Source organism: Thermobia domestica, chromosome 12 (genome assembly GCF_964235325.1).
Source record: "Thermobia domestica chromosome 12, izTheDome1.hap1.1, whole genome shotgun sequence".
In the NCBI taxonomy this organism is placed as follows: domain Eukaryota; kingdom Metazoa; phylum Arthropoda; class Insecta; order Zygentoma; family Lepismatidae; genus Thermobia; species Thermobia domestica.
The window spans coordinates 48975098-49002820 of NC_137465.1; positions in this window are offsets into that span (position 1 = coordinate 48975098).

Genomic DNA, 27723 nt, shown 5'->3' on the forward strand with positions numbered 1-27723 from the left:
AGAGGGTTTTTTTCGAGGCGACTGCGGAGTATGCCATTCTGTGCTCTGTCGTTTTGTTTCGGGATCGTACTCGAAGATACAACTTTCATCTTCGGTAACGACATTGTCCAAAAACTGAGGGGTTTCTTCAATACATTCCAAAATATCTTTCTAAATGACCTCACGGTTTTGCATTTGCTCGTTCGTCAAAATTTCGAGACGAAATTCGCGCAAATCTTCCTCATCCTAAGATCCTCGGTGATGACTTTGTGAAAGACCATTTTGTCGATTGCTATCGTATCCGCGATAAAGCGAACACTTAAACGCTGGTCCGAGTTCATGCCAGGAAATCTCACACACGTTGTTGGTTGACTTAGATCCTTGAGGTTGACGGGCAACCTGCGCGGAGTTCGTCCTCCACGCTCTCCCGGCCTTCTTTGAACATTTTGTACCAGCTATAATCTTGAGCTTGTGTTAAACGTTCACTGCCGTACGCTTACCGAATCATTTCCAGCGTAGATTCACCAGATATTTCAAGGCGAACACAATATTCGATTGTGTAACGCTGTTCAATGTTTTGGTGCATTTTACTCTTGCACACACTTCTTTGCAGACGCCACGCTATGCGTGATCATGCCTTACCGGAAGCGTGCAGGGAACTGCCACTTGAAACGCTATCAAGGGCAAACACCCCACTACAAACTCCAACTAGTCCCAGCGCGCTCTGACGTATAGTCGCGTCAGGACAAAACCTCATTCCTTAAAAAAGGCCCTTGTATATTCACAGTCTCATAACCAGAATCAAAATGTGTTACACCGGAATATTGTATTTTTCTCGTTTTCCTTCATCGTTGAAAAGGGGAGAAACTACCACGAGAAGGGTTACAGATTTCTTCTTCAACATTCCACTGAGCTTCGGAATTACAAAGAAGTACATATTTGCTTCTTTAGCTGATACATGATACATGAACTAAAAAAATTTAGCTGATGAGCATGGAATATATCAAATCCTCAAAAAATGAAAGTTGTAATGAAGAAAACAGATCTTTTCGGTAATCTATAGTTGCTACGAATCTTAAGTCTTTCGAAGATGCGAGGGAGCCTGATAAACATTTTTTTAGTAAGCTAATGATTGCAATCTCAAATTTGGAGGTGGTGTTAGGGGGCTGTGGAGTGAATTTCTTTGGGGATCTCCATCGAAATACGGGAGTGTTAAGGGAGTGTGGGGTATAGAAAAACCCCTCAGGCTGTATGAGACTTGCTCCTAAACCTTAAAGTGGGAAGCAAATCACATAAACTCTAACAGGCAATCAAACCTGGGTCTTTGTTGCCATATAGCTATGGCAAAAATTTCCCATATTGCTCAAAAATTTGCAAATACTGACCTCTTTTCGCAACAGGTAGATCATTGTTTTCTGAACTCTTAACTATTCAGTTTTACAATAGGCCGTCAACTTAAAAAATCCTTTTCTTCGTTTTCTTATTGTAAGCGATTCCCTGAGGTATTTTGCACTCATGTTTTCCCATTGCATACCTAAATAATTACATACAGAGTAATAGCATGCGTGCGAACTAGTGTGTCGTAATAAAGATTATACATGGTAAACGATTCTCCAATAAATTCTACACTCATATTTTCGTGTACAGTTGCCAAATAATGTCATATTAGATTGAATCTATACATGTAATATGATGTCATATCTAAACGATTGTTCATGTGAAAACACATATCAACATCTGCTAGGTGGACACTAGAAACAAGAATTATATCTATTCCTTGTTAGGGCATAGCGAAGCTGGTGGGACATTATGGGGTTGATTCTACAAGGATCAGGGGGAAGGAGTGATAGATATTATTAATGTACCTGAAGGCGGTTGCCATCTACAACTCGACATGTTGCTTCACTCATGACTTTCAACCTCCCCTTGTAATGCTGCCTTTTCTTTCTGAATTGAATCTCCATCTCTGCTGTAAGAATATTAAATCACCATCAAGCACCCATATATTTTAATCACGCTCGGTCCTAGCCATAGGAACTAAATACATGGTCCTGATTGGTTGGAGTTATCCGTTTTTCTCCACGTAACATATATATAACACAAATCAAAAGCCAGTTGCTGCCTGTCCTAGTAGTCGAGCATGCTAGCGAGCTGCCTAGTAATGAAAACCGCTTTGACGTGGGTTCAAACCCGCCTAAGGAAGATTTTTTAAAAATTTTCATAACACTTTTATCATTAAATAAGATGAAAATAATACTCATTGCCCTTGTAAGTAATATATAATGCACAAATTGTGCTTTTACCACCTTTTACCTAGTATTTCTGATTGCCCTTATAAACAATGACGTTATACACCTAAAGGAGAGTAAGATTTGGGGCCCTCATGAAGCGAGGAGCTGTAGTGGTATGGGGAGTTAGGGAAATGGAAGTGCCGGAGACATCAGGAGGCGGAAGGGTATTCATATATTTCGTTGCTTTCCTTGGGATCTAGTTAATGAAATAGTGGTTTACTCACGTTACGAAATATAGCTGAGCGAACGCTAGCGAGCAAAGGCTGGTTAGAAGCCCGCTAGGGCTCATTTTATTCCACCTTTGTCCCATGACAATACCACGTGAAATTACGTCACACTTGGGTGGTGCAACTTCGACGTAAATCTAACCTCACCCGCTTCCTTGTGACCAGATTGATACCAGTTAGCTAGGGTAGCGCGTAAAACAATATATTCATCAAGCATTGTGTCCGAAACATGGTATTATACACTTAACAAAATAAGAAACGAAATGATGATTAAAAAGGCGTCGTCATATTATATGCCCCACTGAAGCGTCCTCTGTTAGAAGTCATTCGGTAGAAAGGATAGGTATAGAGTTTCCACAATGTTGCAATAGGATAACACATCTTTCTTTAAATGTCAGTCCGTTTCTAATTATACTCCGAGTAGTAACTTTCCAGTTGGAAGATCACTGAAATATATAGATGTCATTTTCCTTCATACAAACTTAGCATATATAATAATTTTATCGCGAGAATAGTTCCACGAATCCACATCTACTTTTTCCTTGTTCCTTAGTTGTTATTCTATTATGCATTTATTTTGTGAAAAGTAGCAAAACATTCGGACCAATTTTTATTTAATTCATACAACTTTATGCTATAATGAGACTGGTGGTCAGCTTCAGATATTTGTTGATTGTTTTTTAATTATTTAATTATGTATATGATATTATTTTCTAGTCTTTCATTTTTGAAAGCTGGAAAGTCACCTGTTTGCTGTTCTATCAAAACAGACAAAGAATTGTATTATGAATGAGTGATAAATTGCCTCTCGCTTCTGGTATTTATAATTTTTTTTCATTGAGGCTTATCTGTTAGTGTCCGAGGAGAACAATTATTTTACTCAGCAAATGTTCAATTTCATTTATTTTTTTTACAGTATTATATTATGCTATTTAAATAAATTCCGTTTAGTGTCTATAGCATATTTAAATATAGAGATCGGTCCGTTTTCATCAGAACAAACTGAAGTTGATGTATTCGAAAAACATGGATAATGTAATAAAGTTTATTATTCGGCCTCTGGCGATCGTGTCCTTTAGGCTAAAGAGGAAAGATGGTTAATTAAAGTTAAATGATGTTTTAACAAAACTGATAAAACGGGAATGTGGAAGGAAATAGAAGAAGCCTCTGAGACATGATGTCCACCACAATCTCATTCGATCTGAAATTGTACAGTCCGCAGCAAAAAAAAAACTGCAACATGTAGATGTACGCTTATTGTGAAACTACGCTTAACAGTGCAGAGAATCAACATAACGTCTAAGTGGCATTAATCACGCCAGGAGAAACCTCGGCGTCCTCCTCTGCACACTTACTTTGGAGCGAAAGACTTCGTCGTTTCACAATAAACTTACATGCTCATGTTGCAGGTTTTTTGCTGCGGTCTGTACCAGGAAATCTTCTTACAAGAGGTGGACGATCTACCACTCAATCACCGACTCCCCATACTATCGATCGATCGTGCTCAATCTGATGGCTACCGCTATGAGACATCGCACGATATCAGTTTCCACTGCAGCAAATTTTGTTATACATGTACCAGCGTATATTATTTCACTTCTCCATGCATTATTTTATATAGCACTTACCCTACCAGTCCGAAGTCATGAAGAAAGAAGTCCACACGTACAATTAATCTTTGGAAGTAATAGCTGGACTTTCAAATGCGAATATTTGCGAACAAAATCGTATGGATACTAGGTCCAACTGCAATACGTGGATCTCAGGATGTTTCAATCTTGAGACTGGAAGTTTTGTCCTGGTGCAGTTCCACTCGATGTGCATAGTGGGCATATAATGCTAGATTTCGTCTGGGTAAACAGAATGGACATGTTCTTGGTAATAAGGACCACTGACTTTGCAATTATTTTCGACTTATGAATCTAGAGCTTCAGTCTTTAGCAACAGAAAGTAAAATCTACAAAATCGTTTGAGAAACCTTCTTTTCATTGACGGAGGAAGTTGTTTTTATTAACATCTCAATAGGAGATTCCAAGAAAATTTCTATTGTCATTTAGGTAGATCTATGCTTCGTTCATTGTCTCCAGCGGCTACGAGCTAGATAGCGCTCGTACAGCCTTCTACTCTTCATTTCTCACCCCACGATATGCCGTTCTGTTAACGCACACACTTTAGCCACTAAAACAGTTTGCATTCTCAACTGATGATGTTTTGACGATTTACTGCTGATCGAATTACATGTAATAACTTCGTCATAACAAGCTATGGAAATTGACTTTCACAGTCTACCATATTACGGATCTCCTTTAGCACAGATCTTGAGAGTTTCACGAGTGCGCTGTTTGGATGTGATTTCGTTGCTTGTGGAGTTCAGTAGACTGCTGTGCCTAATGTTTAGTTATAACAGTAACGTACCCGTCCTATCACAAAACCATTGCCCAGACACAGATCTATAATGCGAAAAAAGTGTAAATTTCCATGGAAAAGAATGAAGTGTTCTCCACAAGAAAACTACACTTATCGGCTGCTTTTTACTCGCTACAACTATCTTCAGTCTGCCACATAATATTTGAGACACTAGCATACATGTGGGTACAACTTTGTTGTTCTGCAAAACCTACCTTGACTGTGTTTCTGTCTTCAAGTTGTTCGTATGGATGCAGAGCAGTGATTGCATACGTGACTGTATTGCAGTGTGTTTTCTACTGGTGATAAAGATCCATTTGTGCCATAGTTTTCTGTATAGGGCAATTGCGGAATATATTGTTTTATTAACTTCCAATATTTTCTAATATTCTTCAAATCATTGATCAGTTGTGATTTTCATCTTCGTTTTCATCGCTTAACTCCATCTTTCCTTCTATGGCGGTATGAAGAAGACAATTTCTTCGCAAGATGTGTCCAATCCAATTGACCTTACTACGAAGGATGTTGGCAAAAAAAGCGTCCTCTTCACTCCTATCTGTTTTAGAATATCTTTGTTACTCTCTCTGTCCACTTCTGTCTTTGCCTCTCTCGTAGTGTTCCTAGGTACAATGTTTTGAAGGCATTGCTTTAAATTTTGTGGTTCGTTACTTAACAACTTGTTGAATAGGATATGTTTTAAATCTTTACTTAAATGTTAGTTTTTTTTAAAAAAAGAAGAAGTGCCAATGAAGATTATTCAGATCTCCTGTTTTCAAAACACAAAATGTGTTTTTAAAAATTAAAATCTCACACATGTTGGCGATAATCTTTTAATGATGTGCATCCGTTTTATATGAATCCCTTATTTAGTTAAACGTTTCATTTAAAAATGGAACAAAATGAAATCTTTAAGTTTTACGTCCCACTATTATGACGATTAGGCTAAAGGAAACGATGATGATGAGAAATGAATGAAATGATGGAATGAAGAAAATGAGTGAAAACGGAAGAACCTCGAGAAAACTCACGCACACGGTGTTTGTAGACTACAAAGCTCACTTGGCGAGAGCTGGGATCGAATCGAGAACCCCATGCACCAAAGGTGAGCGCTCTACCACTGAATCACCACAGCCCCAAAAGCTTCATTTAAGAAAAGACCTCCAAGCAGTTCGTTAAATAGTATAAAATAGTATATATACTGTAGGCTGTGGGAAATGATGACACACAGTTTAACGTAAAAGTCAAACTACAAATGCTTTAACCGGGAATCAAACGTTGGCATCAATCATCGGAGGCAAGAGCTATAATCTTTTGATCGCAGATTAGAGAGAAATTATGCTACATTTATGTGTTAATGTAGCTTAAGAATTATAATTAACTTTAATATATTGGTCTTGTTACGTATTAAATAATTTGTATGAAGAAAAAATTGTGCATGCAAAAATCCTCTGTTCCTTTGCAACATTGGTGTGACGGAAGAAGAAATATGAACAGCTCTTAGACTGTCGTGATTCTAACAAATTCTGGTGTCGGGTAACAGCGGTGGTACTAAGAAAGAATAGAAGACGAAGAAAAGAGAAAGAAGAAAAATGAGCAAAAAAGAATGAAAATCTAGAAAGTAGAGCAGGTTCTAAAATGGTCACGCTTGCTCGGCTAATTAAATCTGTTCCCACGTAGACTTGTAAATCACTGTCGAAAACTTCGAACAAACTGTTGGTGAGCACGCGAAACTAAGATTCCAATTTGTCGATTGCTCTACCGCTGCTGCGTAATAACGAGAAATATTAAAGATAATGTTGTGGTTAGGATTATCTGCAATATGCTTTTTCTTTTCCGATACGGAGTCTGTATGTAATGTATCACTACAGAGATGACACATATAATTGATAAACAAGGTATCTAGATCCACCAAATGTTAGTTTCGCTTTACAAACGCACTGACGCAGTGGCGCTTAAGTAACATGTAGATCCTAGGAAATCTGGAGAGGCATACATGGGTCAGATATTCAGATTGAACTTCATTATATTGAAATCTGTTTCTTTTAACGTTCCATGGCTATGCCCTTTAGGCTAAGGGAGATGGTCAATTAAGGGAACTGAATAATGATGGAAGAATTGATAGAATGAGAATGTGAGAGGAAACCCGAGTAACCTGAGAAAACCTAAATTTCTACATTAAGTAATACTACATTTATACCTACATTAGGTAATAATACATTTCTACCTACATTAAGTAATAATACATTTCTACCTACATTAAGTAATAATACATTTCTAATAAATAAGAACGTAAGTAACAAGTAATTGTTCATCAAAATATGTGAAAAAAGTGAATGTTGTTAAAGATACATTGTGAAAATTACGAAGTATGTTGACATTCTATTTATTCCGCCATTTTGGATCCGCTATTTTGTTTTTTTCAACTTTAGTTAGAGAATCGTAATCAGCAACCTCAATAACTCCTTAATACTAAATTTCATTCAATTTGAATATAGTTATCATATTTTGGACAGTTTTTGCGTTTTCGCCCCACTGTGGGACGGTCGGAAAGGTGTAACTGCTATTTCAGGGCAGCCATTCTAAGAGAGATTATCTTCTGGGTTTTCTTCATTTACACGAGGCAAATGCCAGGATGGTGCCTAACATACAAGTTTCAGTCTGCTTCCTTCCTTCTCCAGATAGTGTGCTAGCCCAGGGACGTCATCTCTCATATGTAATGAGCTTAAGTGTATATTTGCTTAGTTTTGAGTGAAACAGGTCCATTGTCTCACCATCGTCCTTATACTAAAAAGTGGGTAAACTACCATTCACTCGTATTGGACTAGTAGCTAACACATATTTGGTACACACAGCTCTGGGTTTAATTTCCAGTGAAATATTTAATATGTTGTTGTGGTAGGAAGTCCACTTTAAATTGTATTTTGACTTCTTGTATACCCTCGATGATGAAGTGGTACGTTAAGCTTCATCAAACATAGAGATACATTGTATACGTTAATAGAGAAAAAGGACTGATTGCAGTTAACAATTAAAAAACTGTAATGTTCTTATTCATTTACGTAAATGTTTGGAACTAACTCATACCCAGCAACTTCTTCAATTTGATGTAGGTTGTATTATTAATAAGTAAATATCATGACTTAAAAGAGAATGTTCTTAACTTTGTTTAACAATATTTATCAAGCGAGGGGAATCTAGGAAGTTCATACCTTTACCGTGATGTAGATGTGTTAGTAATACAAAAAATACTCAATTATAGGATGTTAACTCAGTAATATAGGGCGTTCAGAACATTTGGGAATCAAATCAATTACCAAAGTTGTGAACAAGAGAGTCATAAAGTTTGTACGATATGCTTGACGTTAAGTTGATGGATACGTTAACATTAAGTTGATGTTATTTTGTATAAAATTTATGGGAATTATTTACAATATCCGAACATGAAACTTAAGCTATAAAAGGAGCGTGAGATGCAGACCTTAAAGCTGAAATAGATCATAATTGAGACGAAATGAACTGAATGCGCCAAACGTGTGCTAATTTCTGTTCTCACGCTCAAGTGCTAATGTATAAATGTTTCAACCAGAAACATAGGCTGGAGTAGCGTTATAAAAACAAATTGAAAATCAGGCTGTGATCAGGTTCTTCCATCTTCTAGGAAAGATCGGTACAAACAAGACATCAAGACATGTCATTTGTGTATGGAGAGGAATGATTACCTTATGATAAAGTGAAATATTTACCAACCAACTCAATAGGCTATGAAATCCGGAGGTTCAATGCCGCGTTCACAAAAGCTCTCCACTGACTTCTATCCACAGCCAACTGGATCCAGTTCCTACTTTGTATTCCTATTTCTGCGAGATCCATCTTAGTATTGTCCTAGGTCTTCCTAATAGACGTTTTACGATTGGTCTTCCAGTTAAGATTTTGAAAGCGTTCCTACTTTCTTCCATTCTGGATACATAACCTACCCATCTGAGCCTCCTAGGCTTGATGACCCTAACAATGTTTGGTAAAGCGTATAAAAAATGTAGTTCCTCATTATGAAGATACCGCCATTTCCCATTCCCGTTCCTCTTGGGTCCAAATCTTCGTCTCAGGATCTTGTTCTCAAATACTTTCAGTCTACGGTCTTCCTTCACAGTAAAGATCATGTTTCGCAACCATACAGAACAACAGGCATGATTATCGTTTTATATATTTTAAGCTTCAAATTCCTCGACAAAATTTGCGAAGACAAGAGATTTTGAACTGAATAATGACTCGAATTGCCTATTAATTTCTTCGTGAATATAATGGTTTGTTAATATTGACCCTAGATATTTGAAAGTATCCACTTTATCAAAAGTATTATTTGATATTTTAACGCAACCATAATGTGCCGCATTACGACCCCGACGCATTTCCATGCATTTAGTTTTCTCTGCATTTACTTCTAAACCCATGGTCCTGCAAACTTTTAATAGAGCTCTGCATTGCTTTCAGTTGTTCTCCTATCATCCCCGATTAAATTTACATCAGCATACGCTATAACCTGGTGAACACCATTCAACTCTACACCCTGGTTGCTATTTTTGATTTTCCTTATAGCGTATTCCAGGATAAAGTTGAATAATAATGGCAACAACGCATATCCTTGTTTCAAGCCATTCACGACGTGAAAGCTCGTTGACAAAAATTTTCCTAACCGAGCTTTACTTTGGGATTCGTTTAAACATATCGTATTTAATCTAATTAGATTTTTCGGCAATCCAAATACTGTAAAAATGTTGTGTAATATTACACCTAGCAAAATCGTAAGCCTTTCTAAAATCAATAAATAGTTGATGTACCGATGTATTGTGTTCCCACTTATTTTTGAGTATTTGTGGAATGGTAAATATTTGATCGATAGTTGATCCATTTCGTCTAAATCTGCACAGTGAAATGTTGGAAGGGAGAACTGGTCGCCCAAGTTTACAGGATGACCCAAGGCCACTGTCATTCAAAACCTATCAGAGAAAGTGTTAGACTTTTCGCGCCACTTTTACCGTTTTCGAGATATTAGAAAAAATGGCCTATTTCCAGAGATTTAAGGAGCCATACCTCGGGAACCGTACGTCATAGAAAGATCATATTGATGTTGATCAATATCTACAAGAATGGTAAATATTTTGGTACCAAATAGTAACCGGTGACCACTACCCAACTGGCCACTGATTTGACCAAAGGCCAGTTGATCAGTGGTCACCCATTAATATAGCACCAAAATGTTTACCATCCTCTTAGGTATTGATTAACACCAATATGATCTCCCTATAGCTTACCAAATTTCTAGATATTTAAGGAGCCAAATCTCGGGACACATAAGTGGTAGAGAGATGATATTGATGTTGATCAATAACTAAGAGGATGGTAAATATTTTGGTACCAAATAGTAACCGGGGGCTACTCTTCAACTCGCCACTGCTTTGGGCAATGGTCAGTGACAGCCAATTATTATCTGTACTAAATTGTTTACTATCTTCTTAGGTATTGATTAATACCAATATCATATCTGTATGACTTACCGTTCCCGTGATATTGACCAAAAACACCAAAAATGGCAAATTTCTAGATATTTAAGGAGCCATGGCTCGGGAACCATAAGTTGTAGAGAGATGATATTGATGTTGATCAATACCTAAGAGGATGATAAATATTATGGCACCAAAGAGTAACCAGTGTCCACTGTTCAACTGGCCTTAGGTTTGGCCAATGGCAAGTGACCATCAGTTGATATCGGTACGAAAATGTTTAACATTCTATTAGGGATTGATTAAAACCAATATCGTCTCTCTATAACTTAGCGTTTTCGTGATATTGGCCAAATGATAGTTCCGATTTCGGTAGATTTAAGGCGCCAAATCTCAGAAACCGTAAGTCACACAGATACCATATTGTTGTCGACCAATATCTAAGAGGATGGTGAACATTTTGGTACCAAATAGTGACCGTTGGCCAGTGATTAACGGTCTACTGACCAACTGGCCACCGTTCTCCAGATATTAGCCAATAAAGTTCGAATTGCTAGATATTTATGTAGCCATACCTCATAATTTTTGCGATTAAGAGAAGAAGGTGGAGAGAAAAGATTTGCATGTAGGAACAATGACAGTTATCCTTCCCACTCCATATCTCCATTCTTTTAAAGTTCTTTCTGGCAATGCTCTTGGAGCATTTTCAACTGGTTTAATTGTAGATTTTCCTGGTACTTTGCAAAACCTTGTAGTAAATTCTCAGTTCCATAAAAAGAGTGCAAATGCATGTGTCTTTGGTGCACGGGATCCCGAGTTCAATAATTTGGTGCGGATACAACCTTAAATTATGATTTCATATAGCCTACACTGAGAAAAATGATAAGGTTGAAACGTTCCCACGCTGTGTGATTACAAATTGAAACCAAATTGGTTTGTTTGGGAACGATGGGTGGCTACTTACAACCCAACTGCATTAACCGTTGAGTTAACAAAATGACTATGTGTCATTGTGGAATATTTTAAACCAACACTTAGATTAACGGAACGTGTCATGATGCGTGAACTGTATAGTCTAAAGGAAGCTGATTTACATGGACAACTTAGTGTGCCTAAGCTTACTAAAAAAAATTACAACACATGTTTCTCATTTACTGTCCATTTAGTCGAAATCTGTCCATTTATTCAGAGTTATATCTGGACAGAGCACCATTACTATAGCAATGTTAGCTCCGGCCAAAGCGAAAAGCTACAGACGAAGAAATAAGAGTCGAAAAGAAAAATATATTGCATCGAAGCCACAATGCATGAATAGCAAGCAGTCCTCTCATCTTTTTTCCTTATGTTATTCTTATGTCGTAGCACATAAGAAGAACAGATGGCACAACTGTTACTGATGTAACTGTTGTCAGAATATTCACAAGATTAAAAAATGATTATGCCGACCTATTACAGAAAACATAGAACGTTATATGTTGCTTGACATAAATGCCAAATATACTGCGAAAAGCTTTGAAATGACTGCTTACTGGCTACAAGCAATGCAAATACTCACAGCCAGATAGTTGTTATTTCTAATATGCTCGGAAGATGATATGGTTGCTATTCCATACTGAATCAAGGAGTCTAACCTCTCCTGTGTTAGTTAATGTGCTAGCGAGGACCAAGTGTTGTAATACGCATTTGTGAGCACAGCACACATATGGCACTCAGAGGGTTGACGGAAGTTTTCACTTTCGGAGGGCACCTTGTCTTTTGAACCTCATTTCATCATCTCTTTCATTTTCATCTTCATTTGGGCTACGGCCCTAGGCTGTATTATCACGATGGCAGACTCTGGCAATATCAATGGACAAACGAATCTTGGCAGACACTCGGGCTTACCAGCTATATCTCCTATTCCCAGTACTTCATTATCACAACCTGCACATACCGGTCAATCCAGTCGCACTCGTACCAGACACTTTTCTTGGGGTCATGAACCAATTAGTGTATCGCGAGATAGGCATCCATCTAACGAATCTACGCAATCCGCGAAACGCATCAGGTCTCGATCACCAGTAGCATCAATGGACATCGAAGTCGATCAGCGACAACATACAGGTGCATCGTCTGCTGTATCTCCTACTATTTCATCTCACGCCACTCTCTTTCATTACATTCTTACCGATTTTGATGCTAAGTACGCAAACCCTAAAATGATTTTCCTGTAAATCGTAAAGTATGTTCCTCGGGTACGTGACACCCTAGTTCAAATCGTCAAAACCAAAAATGGCTATATATTGAAGTCTAAAGATCCGAATTTTGGTATCACAGTCCGAAATAAAGCTTCTTACGAAATTTTTGGCAAGAACGCTAAGCTTACCAAACTCACCGATAAGCGACCGAAACAGCAGCCACCTCCTAGAAAGCCACCTTACCTGTCAGTTGTCATTAAGGGTGTCTCCCCCGATTTAACTGATGAAGAAATTCAAGATGAATTAGCACAAGAGGGGATTTCAGTTGATAAGTGTATTCGTATTCGGAATAATAATGGACCAACATATATGGTACGAATTCTATCGCAACGGCAAGATTCTATTGACTATCTTCTGAGATTTGGTGCACCCATATATAAGAAAATTCATCGCGTCGAACCATCTAGAACGCAGGGTCCACTACCAATTCGTTGCGAAAAGTGTCAGTTATACAATGACCACACTACGGCCAATTGTCGTAATCAACCTAAATGTGGTTACTGCTCTGGGCTTCATGACACTAAAACCTGCCCCAACTTAAAAGGACCACCAAAATGCAATACGTGTGGCAGTGGGCTTCATCCTACATATAGTTATCGGTGTTAGGGTAAACCAGCACCCACACCTGAGCATCCGGAACTAACTGTCCCATTAAAAACAGCCGACAAAACCACACCACCTACACAATCAATATTACCTCCTCTAACTGTCGAAGACCTCATACGCTAAGTTAGCCTGGTGCTACAAAACATCTTTCCTTTCCAGCGAGCTCTTATTATTCAACACATCATTTCTGCTGCTAAATCAATTTTTAACGTTAATCTTCATGCAACTTACTCTAATAATTATGTGCATTTTCACATTGGAACCCTGGAAACCGCTGTTTAAAACCATCTGCACAGTCTTCTTCATAATGGGGATTTCTTTTCTTTTTGTTAATATTCGATCTTTTTGTCAACATAAACTATTACTAGAAGCTTTATTACTAGAAGAACAAATTAATGTTTTTGCTTTAAACGAAACTGCCTTAAAACCGAGTATGTTTGCTCGTATTCCTGGGTATGAACTAAAGCGCTGCGACTTCCAAGATGAAGCTCTACGGGCTCAAGGAGGAGTAGCATTAGGATATTTTCCTAAGTATCCAGTTCGAGCATATACTCCACATGCCTTGGCTCATCTCCCGGACTACCTACTATTCAGCATATACTTTCCATCAATCATTATCAATTTTAGTACAATCTATGTCAGACCACGTCAACCTATACCATTAGAATATTTCCGATACATAGCCAAGAATTTTCGAAATATTATAATCATGGCGGACATTAATATCCATAGTCGAACTAATCGCGAAAAATCAGACTTTCAGGAGTACTTAAGTAACGATATTCAGCTCCATCTTCATATTTTGCCTGCACACACCAGACCTATCAGTCAAACTACACCGGATGTCGTCATTACCTCTATGAATCTCCTTGACGATTGTCAACTTGCAGTACTAGATTCTATTGGCAGTGATCACCATCCAGTTAAATTAACATTCACTCGGGGACAACCCCCACGCCCTGTACATGCACCTCGTCTAGTTCCGAGGTATGATAAAGCAAATTGGCCTCATTTCCGGGAAGATCTAGAGCACTCTATTTCTAGTATAAAGTCTCCAACTACTGAACCTGAACTTGCTTCCTGTCTTTCTACTATTACTACAGCAATTCAAACCAGTGCCCATCATCACATTCCGACGCAGCAAGTACAGCCTCATAAACCGGCCCTACCACCATCATATCTTACGCTCATCCAGAAAGCCCGTCAACATCTTCGGGAATATTATCGAACCGGGAATAAGGCATGTCTTCGGCAGCATCGCCAATGGCAACGAGCTGTTCATAGCTACCTTGTTGCATATAAACGCCGCAATTGGATCAAAACATGTAACACTTTATCCGAGGAAGCAAATCCATCTCGCTACTGGAAGCGATTTAATCAACTGACTGGCAAGAACACCACAATAACTTATCCGTTAGTTGCAGATGGCATTCCTCTGTTCTCCGACGAAGAAAAAGCAAATGCCTTTGCTTCACAGCTCCAGACTGTTTTCACACCAACAGCGGCCTCTAAACGCTCCGAACGAAACGATCTCTCTTGCATTCCCGCTTTACAACCTTCAGCAAATCATGTCATTGATCCTGAGCATCCACTCACTGCACCCATTACTATAGATGAACTCCATACTGCATTAAAGAGGAAGAAGAACACAGCGCCTGGGATTGACAATATCTCTTATCGACACATAAAAGAAGCTCCATACTCATTTCTGCTCATCCTGGCAACAATATATACTTTCATTCTTCAAACTGGTTTCTATCCCCCTGACTGGAAAGTATCAAAAGTTTGCATGTTTCATAAACCAAATAAGCCTGTACATTCTGTTTCTTCATACAGACCAATTCAACTCACCTCTGTATTCAGCAAGCTCTTGGAAAAAATTCTCGTCTGCCGACTTCATAAATACCTTGAAACTACTAGTCTCCTACCTATTCATCAAGCAGGATTTCGGCCTAAATTCTCCATCCATGATCAACTCCTACGTCTCAGCACCTTAATTACAAATCAGTTTAACAAAGGCTTTCCTTCCTGCCTTATACTAATGGACTTGGAGAAGGCTTTCGATAAAGTTTGGCACTATGGTCTAATTAAAAAATTGCAGTCATTCAAACTTCCTATCTGCTATTTAAGGTTAATCTACTCTTTCATTACAAATCGGATTGCGTATGTTGCAGTTGGTAATACACTCTCTTGGCCTATATTTCCACTTACTGGAGTTCCACAAGGATCTGCACTCAGCCCATTATTATATATTCTATACGCTTCTGACATTCCTTCAGTACCACGTAATGTTTTCACTTTCCAATATGCCGACGATACAGCTTTTCTTGCACTTGGCAGCACTGTCCAGAATATTAGCCGTGCTCTACAAACAACTCTCGATAACTTCATCAAGTGGTGCCAGAGATGGCATTTAACTATCAACAATGAGAAAACGCAAGCACTGGTCTTCCTACCGCCTAACAGACGTTCCAGAGTCTACCGAAATCGGACACTCTTGCGAGTAACTGTCGATGGGTATCTTGTACGACCTACCAACACTGCTACGTACTTGGGTGTCGTCTTCGATTCAAAACTGACTTGGAATGCACACTTGCAAAAACTGCGAGCTAAGGCTACTATTAGATTAAATCTTTTACGTCGTCTTACAGGCACATCTTGGGGCCTCAAACCCGATGTCCTACTCCATACTTATAAGATGTTTCTCAGACCTATTCTCACTTTCGGACATACGGCCTGGTGCAATGCTTCTACTTCGTTCTACGAAAAACTTTGCATATTGGAGCGTCATGCTATTCGACTCGCTCATCGAATTAAACTTCCGTATCCTACGTGGCTCACGTATGAATATATCGACTTTCCGAAGATCACAGACCATATTGCACAACTTCGAAATCGGTACATTACATCTCGAATCGAAACGGGCCATCCACTTTTCCTGGATATTCTTCGAACTGATGCTCTCACTGATGCCGCATTTCGTTACAAGCATACCCCATTGAATATACTCATTTCCTTATATGTCCGCAATTCAAACCTCACAGTAGCAGAACGCGACACTTATGCTATTTATGTCATTCATGCTCATATTCCTCATGTTTTTCCATCTTAACACAGAGATCCTCACAATTAACAAGGGCTTCCCCCTGTGATCATTAGTCCCGAGTCGCCCCGGGACAGAAGATTTAACCTGCATCTGTCTGACTAATTTCTATCTGTTTGTGATGTGACAGCACTTCATCTCATCTTTCATTTTCATTATCGTACATTTTCACACAAGCACTATCTCACATTTTACTAGTATTCTTGCACATTTGCACCTATTTTCTTCTCAATTATATTTCGCTATTCACGTGATAACCTGTAATTATCATTTTCTTACCTTATTTAATTTATTTATCCTTCATTGTATATTCACATGTGGTATTTTCATTGTACTAACTTCTTTTGTGTACCTTATTATAAAAATATAAATGAAAATAAATAAAGTGGTAAAAAAAATGATGCTATAACCCTTTTCAAAACTGATGCCCAAATACCGATGTTTATAACTAACTTCACTTAGCCCATCCCATTCTTTTCATAACTACATTTGTATAGAAAATCACATGCCACAGAGAGGGCGTAACCCTCTGAGAGGCAGGAGAAGTCTATAATTTTCCAGTAACATATTGCATTGATAAAAGTCAATATTCCTATTCTCCTTTCAAAAAAAAATGTCACAGACAAAAATACTTTCCCAGAGCTGTGCTCTGAAGCGTCCCGTATTGTATGGTGACGTAAAAAAAAAAGGTTGCTATTCATACTTCCGATCATTTGTTCAATCAATCGATTATTACCAGCTGTGACGTACCAGACGTAAGAACAGCTGTTTTTTTTGGAATTCCTTCTCGTTCCTCATCCTGGGTGCTTCTCCACGCCATTTCTTCGAGCACTGCAGTCCAGACTGATCAAGCCAAGGGTCTGCAGTGCTACAGATTTGATAGGGGATTCTACTCCACCTTGACTACTATCCAAACGGGTAGTCAGACCTTTATCATACATTACTTCATTATCATCTTCTACATCTGGAATTCTCTGCTCATACCTCCTGGGCTTTTGCCCACCGATTTGGCTATTACGATGGCGGACTCAGGCAAGACATCTGGCTTAAAGAGCAAAGGTCGTCAGTCTGGTCTCCCGCGCGTCGTAGCCGGATAATCCGTTCGTGTCGGAAAGGCAGAACTACGGAAGGACTCTGGTGCTACACATAGACGCCAGCGGCGAACTTCACAGACATCTGTAGGTTCTATTGTCTCTACTGGCTCTGTTCGTTCTCGGTCACCTCCAGAGAAAGAAAGCTATGCCGCCCGCCTCAGCACTTCGCCTCCATCGAAAAAGTAACATCTGCACGCCGATTCAGACTCAGATGAAATAGTCATTGCTGATTCTCCAGACGAGAACTCTAAACGTACTCCACAGCAAACTATTCATTCTATGGTTCTAACCAATTTTGACTTCAAGTTTTCAAATTCCAAATTTGTTGCACTTCAACTTCGAAAGTACTTACCACGCGCGGCCATCTCCGAGATCGTCCATACCCGCAATGGTATCATACTGAAGACAACTGACCAAGCACTATTCCAAACCATCAGAAACAAAGTGCCTCTTGACATTTTTGGTAAAAACGCGCAATTAACCTCACTTCAAGACACTCGCCGTAAGCAGATGCCTCCTCCTAGATGCACACCATTACTTTCCGTTGTTATTAGAGGGGTAGATCCCTCATACACCGATGAAGAAGTGCTAGAAGAACTAAAATACGAAGGACACACCATCACAAAGGCCATTAGGATCAAGAATGATCGAGGCCCCACCTACATGGTTCGGGTGTTGACATCACACCAAGCAACCATCGACGACGAATGGTGCTGTAATCTATCAACATAAGCATCGAGTGGAACCATCACGTTCACCACCACCCTTGCCCGTGCGCTGCGAAAAATGCCAGCAATATAACACACATTCAACTTCCGAATGTCGGAACGCGCACAAGTGTGGTTATTGCTCCGGCCCACATTGTACCCGTGTCTGCACAAACCTGAAGTCTCCTCCGACTTGTCCCACTTGTCAGGAGCAACATCCTGCTTATAGCCATAAATGCAAGGGCAAACCAGATCCACAACGGGACCATCCTGAATTGGTAGTACCTCTTCGTACACCAGAACAACCTATCACACATCATCATTCTACAGACGCTCCGATAATCCTTGACCAGCTTCTGACCTTCTTCACTTTGGCTATGCAGAACATCCAACCATTCCAACGACCTCACATTCTCCAGCAAATTATTCTAGCCGCAAAGTCCACATTCCATGTTAACTTTACTGCCACTTATTCTGGGAACACCGTCCATTTTCCCACCTCATTGCCAGATTCTCATTCTCATGGCTCTAGTGTTCTTGTTTCTTAATATCCGTTCATTTCGTCAAAACAAAGTTCTCTCTGAAACGTTGCTCCTTGAAGAACACGTTACAGCCTTTCTGTTGAACGAAACGTTCTTAACGCCATCAATGGTTTTTCGTGTACCTGGCTATACCTTACTACGTGAGGATTGCAAATTACTTGCCCAACGCGCACATGGTGGTACGGCCGTTGGCTTCCTTCATAAGATTACGCATCGACAACATATTTGCAATACTCTTCATCTACCAGAATACGTCCTTACTTCTCTATATTTTCGAAACATTACCATCCCCGTCGCAACTATTTACATTTGTCCTGGTCACCCATTACCAACAGCGTTTGTTCAATTTATATCCAACTCATTCAATCACTACATCATTATGGCCGATTTTAATATGCATAGCCGGCCCGATCACGAAAGAACTAACTTCAAAAATTTCCTTACCACCCACACGACCGGTATCATACAAGATCTACCGAAACATACTAGGCGCATTTCAAATACAACGCCGGACATAGTCATTTTATCAACAACTCTAGTCTCCCATAGTCTTGTCGAACTTTTAGACCCACTTGGCAGTGATCATGTGCCAGTAAAACTTACCATTAACACTCACAGCTCTAACCCAACTCAAGCGCAACCAATTCTCTCCACCAGCCTTCGTTTTGATAAAGCAAACTGGAAAAACTACAGATCATATCTTTCTACCAACACAGGTCACCTCACAGAACCTATAACGGTAGACGAGCTTTACACTGCAATAGACGTTATAACTGTCGCAATCCAAGAAGCTAGTACACGTTTCATACCTACAAGTACCTCCCGCCCATATCAGCCCACTTTGCCGCCAAATTATCTCACCATGGTAACACGTTCTCGACAGCTATATCGTGACTATACTCGCACGCATAATCCAGATGCCCTTCGTCATCATAAACAGTTACAACGCACAGTTCGCAATTATATTCGTGCTTGTAAACTTTGATGTTGGATTAAAACATGTAATAAAGTTTCAGATACTAATCATCCTTCAAATTACTGGAAACGTTTCAATGCTCTATGCGGCAAATATACAAGGACTCCATATCCTATTTTAATCGATAACTCACCAGCACAAGGCGACGTAGACAAAGCAAATGCTTTTGCAAACAATCTCCAACGCATCTTCACACCTCTACCTTCCGATGATTCTTCACATCCTGCCGAAAGAGTTAATGTGAATTCTTCCGTTTCACAACCTAACACATGCCATTCCCTTTTACCTGACTCTCCGCTAACTTCACCAATTACAATCGATGAACTCAGAGCTGTTGTCAACCGAAAACGTAATTCTGCACCCGGTTTTGATAAGGTCACTTTCCGCCATATCAAAGAATGCCCGTTATCACTATTAACTCTTTAATAACCGTTTATGCGTTCATTCTCACACCTGGATATTTCCCAACACTCTGGAAAACTTCGAAAACACTTTTGTTTCCTAAACCGAACAAACCGTTAGATGATGTTTCACCATACCGTCCAATTCAGCAAAATCCTCGAACGGATACTGGTCAAACGACTCCATACATACCTTGCTCATCATCACATTCTTCCAGTATATCAAGCCGGCTTCAGACCTGCTTTCTGCATGAACGACCAACTTCTTCGACTTACGAATCTGATCACCACACATTATAATAGCGTCAAACCCTCTTGTCTGGTACTATTCGATTTAGAAAAAGCATTTGACAAAGTCTGGCATCTAGCTCTCATTTACAAACTTATTCGCCTTCATATTCCAATCACTTATATCAGATTTATTTTCAACTTTCTGACTGGCCGTCTTGCATACGTTTCCATAAACGATCATCTATCACATCCAAGCTTTATACTTTCTGGTGTCCCTCAAGGTTCTGCGTTATTGCCTCTTTTATATCTCCTCTTTGTTATGGATATGCCTCAACTTCCAGACAAACTACACATGTTTCAGTACGCTGATGACACTGCATTCCTTGCCCTTTGTAATACAGTCCAGGAAATCAATACACTTTTACAAACAGCCATAGATAATTTCTATCAGTGGTGCAAAAAATGATGGCATTTATTAATTAACGCTTCTAAAACTCAGGCTATCGTCTTCCTAACGCCGAAAAAGTCAACCAAAGTACGCCGTAATCCAAACCGCTTAACGCTTCAGGTAGACGACGTTCCAATACGAGCCAGTAAGATAGCAACATACCTAGGTGTAACCTTTGATCGGCATCTTACGTGGAAGAAACACCTTACTACGATTACTAGTAAAGCCTACAATCACCTAAATCTTCTGAAGCGCTTAACTGGCACAATCTGGGGCTTAAAACCTGCCACTGTACTCAATACTTACAAAGCCTTCTAGCGTCCGACCCTTACACATGGCCATACAGCTTGGGTATCTGCTCCAGACAGTTTTTACCAGAAGCTACTCATACATGAAAGACATGCCTTCCGAATTGCTTCCCGGATTAAATTACCCAGTCCTACACAATACCTATACCGTCTCATTACATTTCCTACCTTACAGTACCACATCGAGAAACTCCGGGTAAATTATATCACTCGACGTTACCAAGATCATCATCCTCTTTTGTTGGATACGATGCATTATTCAGCAGTACACCCAGCACCTTCTCGCTTTCTGCACACACCCCTGTCACTATTATTCACACTGTACTGCTACACACTTCAACCGAATCATCCTGATCTTACTCTACTTGAAGATTTTCATACTCACCTTCATCACCCTCCATCTTCCCATCATATAGTGCACAGTGACATTCCCTTTAACTAACATGGGCTTCCCTCTGTCTCCATTATAGCCTAAAGTAGCCCCTAGGCAAGAAGATGGTTTCATCTGTGTTCTTACATAACCTGCGTGTTGTGGCGTGATTTGCACCTCATCTCATTCCTCATCTCCATAATCACAAGACTTATTCCTATATAGAAGCCTTTGTTTTTATATAAACATATGCCGCTAGCATCATTTTCACATCATCATTACTTTCCTTTCATCGATCACCCTTGCTTAACAATATGAAAAATACTTGGTTTCTTTCTCAATATGTATATCCTGTAATTTTCTGTCTCTGTGTATCTATTACAACATATATTGTATTTATTTTGTTTGTTTGTTTCTTCGTTTTCTTTTCCTGTTCCATCCAATATGTTAAGACCGCAAATGGTCTTAAGTCCTCTGTTTTTGTTGATATGTTTAAATAAATAGATTTTCTACTTCATAACATCCCTTAGACCAACCATTATCCTTGATCCAATAATTGTTCCAATACCCTTACCTAAAAGAGGGCGTATCCCTCTAACCCTCTAACAGGGTGCTAGCCGTTGGTTAGCTTTAAAAAAAACGGTTGCTATTAGCATCCATAAGGTCTGTTGATCGTGGCAAGTGCTATGCCACCTATTCTGGATCGACAGTTTATTTTCAAATCCAACCTGTTGAAGTCTACGTATAATATGAAACATTTCATTTACTATTTTTTCTGTTTTTTCATTATGGCTTACAACTTATTATTTATGAACATCCGTTCTCTGCTGACATATCAACTGTTGTTCACGCAGTTATTACATGAAGAACAAATTTCAGCCTTTGCGCTCAATGAAACTTACCTGGCTCCTTACCTACAGTGTTACATACCAAAGTATAATTTATTACGCCATGATTATCCATCCCGACCACGCCTATATGGTGGTACAGCTATCGACATTAGCGCTCGTCTACCATACCGCATTGTTATCTTGGCTCACGCTTTCAATCTTCCTGAGTACAATATAGCAACTATTTATTTTCGAGGTCGCACAGTCACATTTGCCACAATCTATGTTCGCCCACGAAAGATGATCAATTATGATTTCTTTCGTTTCATTGATACACAATCTCGGCATTATATCATCATGGTAGACTTAAATTTCCATAGTCGAACACAGCGCGACAAACAGCTTTTCCTTGATTTTATACAAACTTTCACTACAGGAGAATTTCACATTTTGCCACAGTCTAGGAGACCAGGTAGCAACACAACTCCAGACGTAGTAATAACCTCGTCTTCTCTATCTCCTCTTGCCAACATTACTGTACTGGACTCGATCGGCAGTCATCATGTTCCTATTAAACTGGAACTGCAATGTACAGTGAAGGCAACAAATCCCTTACCAGTTAGGGAAATCTATCTTTATCTTAAGGCTAATTGGGATCTATACCGATGCAGCATCGATGACGCAATTAGCGCACTCACTGTACCTACATCGCAACATAGTCTTGATCACGTCATCACGGAACTTACTGTCACAGTCCAAAATGCAGCGGACCATTCAATTCCTTCTACCATTTTCATCCGCATAAACCTCTCTTGCCGTCAAGGTATATTGCATTACTTTCTGTTTCACGTAGAGTTTATCGCGAATACCGAACAAGCGGCCACTTGGAGGCCCTTCGCTAACATCGCCAATATCTCCAAATAACACATAACTACATAATAGCCTACAAGAAAAGACAGTGGATTCATACGTGTAACAATTTTACCACATAAACACATCCCAGCAAATATTGACGTAAGTTCCATTAACTCACTGAGCAGACGTCTCGCACGCCATGTCCTCTTATTCACAATAATCAAGCTCTAAATTCTGACATACAGAAGGTGAATATTTTTGCTGCATTTTTCCATGATATCTTCACTCCGCTTCCTGGAGGGCACACACTACAACGCCTTCAATCTTCGATCAATCGTCATGGTGATTCGACCTCCGCTCATTTACAACCATCTGACCACCATGTTCTGGAACCTAATAATCCACTTACTCAGGCTATAGACCCAGATAACATCAGAGCTACGTTAGCAACTAAACGCAGTATATATATATATATGTTAATTACTTAAAATAATAAATGCATAAACGAAAGCCCCTTAGACCAACAACAATTCATGTAGCCTCTGCAATCCCAATGCAACGCTTTCCTGAAGAAATGGCGCAACCCTTTAAACGGGTAGACGACGACAAAAAATGTTTGGCATTAGATGATAGATTTTCCGCCATTATTAACGCACCTGGAACAACTTCGTGTACGTTACATCTGCAAACGTTTGGCACAGCCCCATCCTATGATACTTGATATACTCCGAAACGACCGTGACAACGATGCCCTACCAACTTTCGTTGACACCCCTCTCCAACCCTTGATGCCATTATATCATTTACAGTTAGATGATGACATGTTGAACCCCGAAATCTGTACAATCAACTTACCGCATGAACCTTCATCCCATATCTATCTATCATATGTACCGTAATACCTATTAACAAGGGCCTCCTCTGTCTTCATCAGTTCCTGAATCGCCCCAGGAACAGAAGATAATTTCATTCGTCTGAACTAACATAACCTTGTGATGTGACGTCCGGAGTATTTCATTTTATCCATTCATTACGTTTTTTTCATTTTCTTTCTTGCAGCCCGCAATTTTCTTTTTTTTTCGATTGTTTGTGTTTATTTAATAACTTGCAATGTTTATTTCTAGCGATTAACCTCTTACTGCTTGTTATTTATTTATTTTTTCCTGGAATTATTTTCAATTAATGTATGTTTAGTATTAATATGACGAATAAAGAAATAACAAACATGACAGCCTCCTAGACCACCTCCATTTCCATTGATACAATTGATCTACATTACAACACTTGCTCGAAAAAAGGACGCAACCATTGAAATCTGATGACGGACAAAAGAAATCGTTGGTATTGAATAAAAACCCAAGCAATACGATAAAGTGGTAGTCAATTTGTGTTGTGTAGTGTTCGGTCACCTTTGTAACAAACTGACAGTTTAACATCAACAATATATTGTATTAAATCCTGTAACTGTTAATGTGCCCTTGACTTTTCAACTCATTATTTCGTCATGTTTTAACCCCGGGGTGGTCAATGTTATCTCATTGTTGGGTTATTTGCACTTCCTCCCTTCTCCTCGCGTCCCAGAATATGGTCATTTCTTACCCTACACTTGTTCACTTTTAACTACACATTTGGACAAACGCATAGCCGGCTTATGGGAATTTGCACTTTGTTGAGTCATATTGTACACCAAATTGAGTTAAACGTATTAACTGGTTATGCGATTCACACAAATTAGGTCGTTAAGTTGGACTCCTATAATTGCCTACACGTTGGGTTGAACTTATTCCAAATCCAATTTAACTAAACGCTTTGACCCTATTTGGATCGTTTGAGTTTTAGCCACACTTTTTTAGGTTAAAATATGCACCAATAGGACCAATTTCAAACCAATCATTGTCCTCAGTGTAGGAGGTGAAAACGATCTAATTTTACTCCAATCTAATAAATTAAATTAAGTTTGGAAATCTGTAACATTTTCTCTTCAAATTTTGCGTAAACAATCCCTTATTATTATTTTTAACACCGTTTAGAATATGCTTGTTTGTTTAATCTTAGCGTCTTTTCCAGCACCGAAGCTATACGAAACGTGCACCTACAGTTGAAGGTGGGATAAAAACTACCATGTTTAGCCAAATTGTCTACCATTTGGAATTGAGCTCGGGACTTCCATGTACCGAAAGCAAGGGTGCCGTTCAGAATATGGTTGGATCATTAGAATTTAACGTCCCTCCATAGCAAAGCTATGTTGCTGTCCTTCTGCAGAAAACTAGCTACCAAAGTCTGAGTTTTTGGACGTTAATATAGAACACTGAACAAATGAAGAAGTGTTAAATTATACGTAGGAATAAGAACACAGTATAAGACTAGAAAGAACATAAAACGTAAAGGGAATATTTTAAATTCATTTTAACAATGGTTTTCTCACTTTGAAACAGCTGTAGTGTCTATCAGACTTAGTGACTTCTGCTAGAACGACGAGGATATAAGATGTGGAATCGAAGCAACATATCCCATCAGCTACATGAGCTCCCATCGGGAATCGAAACCGGACCTTACGCGCCAAAAGTGGGTACCTAAGCATATAACCATGAGGAGCTCCACCCATAACATGATGGCAAGCTTTTGCCCTATTCAGAGCCCGTTTAAGTATTCACGACACCTGTGTCACAAGCATAGTGTACGCTACTAATTATTACCTACCTGCTCATTTTGTGGCGGGAACTGCTACAACCCTATCACCTTGACTTACAACACAGAATATTTACCTGATGAAGCATTGACTTCAAGCTTCGTGTAATAGACATAAATATTTCCTTCACGAATAATCTAATTGGACATCTCTTCGTTATCTACGTTTTATTTTGCGTCTTACAGGAAGATTGGTTTTCTTATTGGGTTTCTTTTTATGTTAGATCTTTTTAGCCTGAAAGAATCTCTATATACAAAAGAAGAAATCCTGGTTAAGTGAGGGACTGACCTGAGTGAGTAATCAGCGCCCAGTCAAATTTTGATATGTCATGAAATTTCTAACGTAAGATTCCACTAAGAAAGGATTCTCTGAAATTCGATGGGGAAGAGAGAGTAGAGGAGGCACCATTATAATATTGTCGTTCTTAAAACATGAAATTTGGTGTTTGGACTCCTCGTTTAAAATTCAAACATGTGTTGCAGTGGTTTTTGATATTTGACCTAGAAAGGAAGAAAAGTGGGTACGAAGGAAAAAATGAAATGAAATCTAACTCTCTCAGATGCAAAATCATCTGATGGCCGCATTTCAAAACGTGAGTCTTGGGTTATGATTGGCGCGTATCGCCCGAAAGGATGAGGTTATCTACTTCACTACACGAACACTAGAATGTGTGATCTGTAGTTCACTATTTATCTTAATGTTCTGTGTGATATCATGCATTTATTATTCCACTTTACCACAGATTCCAAAGTGTCAATTACTGGACCTTAATTCTTTCCTATTAAAAGCACACATACGTTACTATAGATTAAAGGATATGAAAGTTGAATGTACAGTTTCTGGGTACAAAATTATAACTTAAATATATTAGAAAGAAAATATACTCTTGGTTGCTAAATTTAGAATGTAGAGATTAGTTAAAAAAACTCAAAAATGGAATGAAATCATTAAGTTTTACGCGTCGCGATTAGGTCGTGTAGGCTGAAGGTAATGATGATTATGATGATGATGATGAAAATGAATGAAATGACAAAATCAATAAAGTGGAAGGAAACGGAAAAATTCCGAAAAATCTCGCACATGTGCTGTTTGTTCACTACAAAGTCCACTTGGCGCGAGTTAGTATCGATCTAGGAACCCTTTTAGATATAAAAGTCTGACATGTTTTAAAAAAATCATAAAAAGGTTGGTTTGGAGCATTGTACTATTTCGCTAGAAACTTGGACATTACGCAAGAGCGATGAGAAAAGCCTTTGAAATGTGGGTATAGAGAAGAATGGAGGACATTAGCTGAGTTGAACTGGAAACAAGTTAAAAAGGACTGCATACGAGGGACATGCATGAATCTATGTTTATGGGAAAGATTAGGCGAAAGAGGCAATGGATGGTATTCAAACAGAATAATCGTAGCTGAAGACAAAAGGTCTAGCTGAAGACTGTGATGCGTGGAAACTTTACAGGTTGCAACAAGTTGTAATGCACTACTTCGTGATCGATTACAAGATTGTATTTGTAGTTATTTTATTTACTGTTTTTATAATTTTTGGTGTTCTGAAATTTCTTATTTATGGTGTTCAGTTGTTTATTGATTTAATAAGTTACTCTTATTTTATATTTTTACAATGTAATATCTTAAAACTTTTATGTAGACAGTAAGTAACTATGATGTTAGTCTGTACCATATATCTACGATGTTATTTAAAAGAAAACCGAATTGTCTTACATGGTCGTTAATCATACAAGCAAGCTCCCTCACAACGTCATTTTGTCTAAGCTACCTAGCTATATACTTACCTGGAAATCCTAACTTAATCTACTCTATCAACTTAACCTAAAGCGAAGAAGAAATTAAAACTAACCTATCAGTGCTGATTACTCTTTTCAGCTGTGTATTGGATATAGGACTACTTAGTGCTATAAAATAT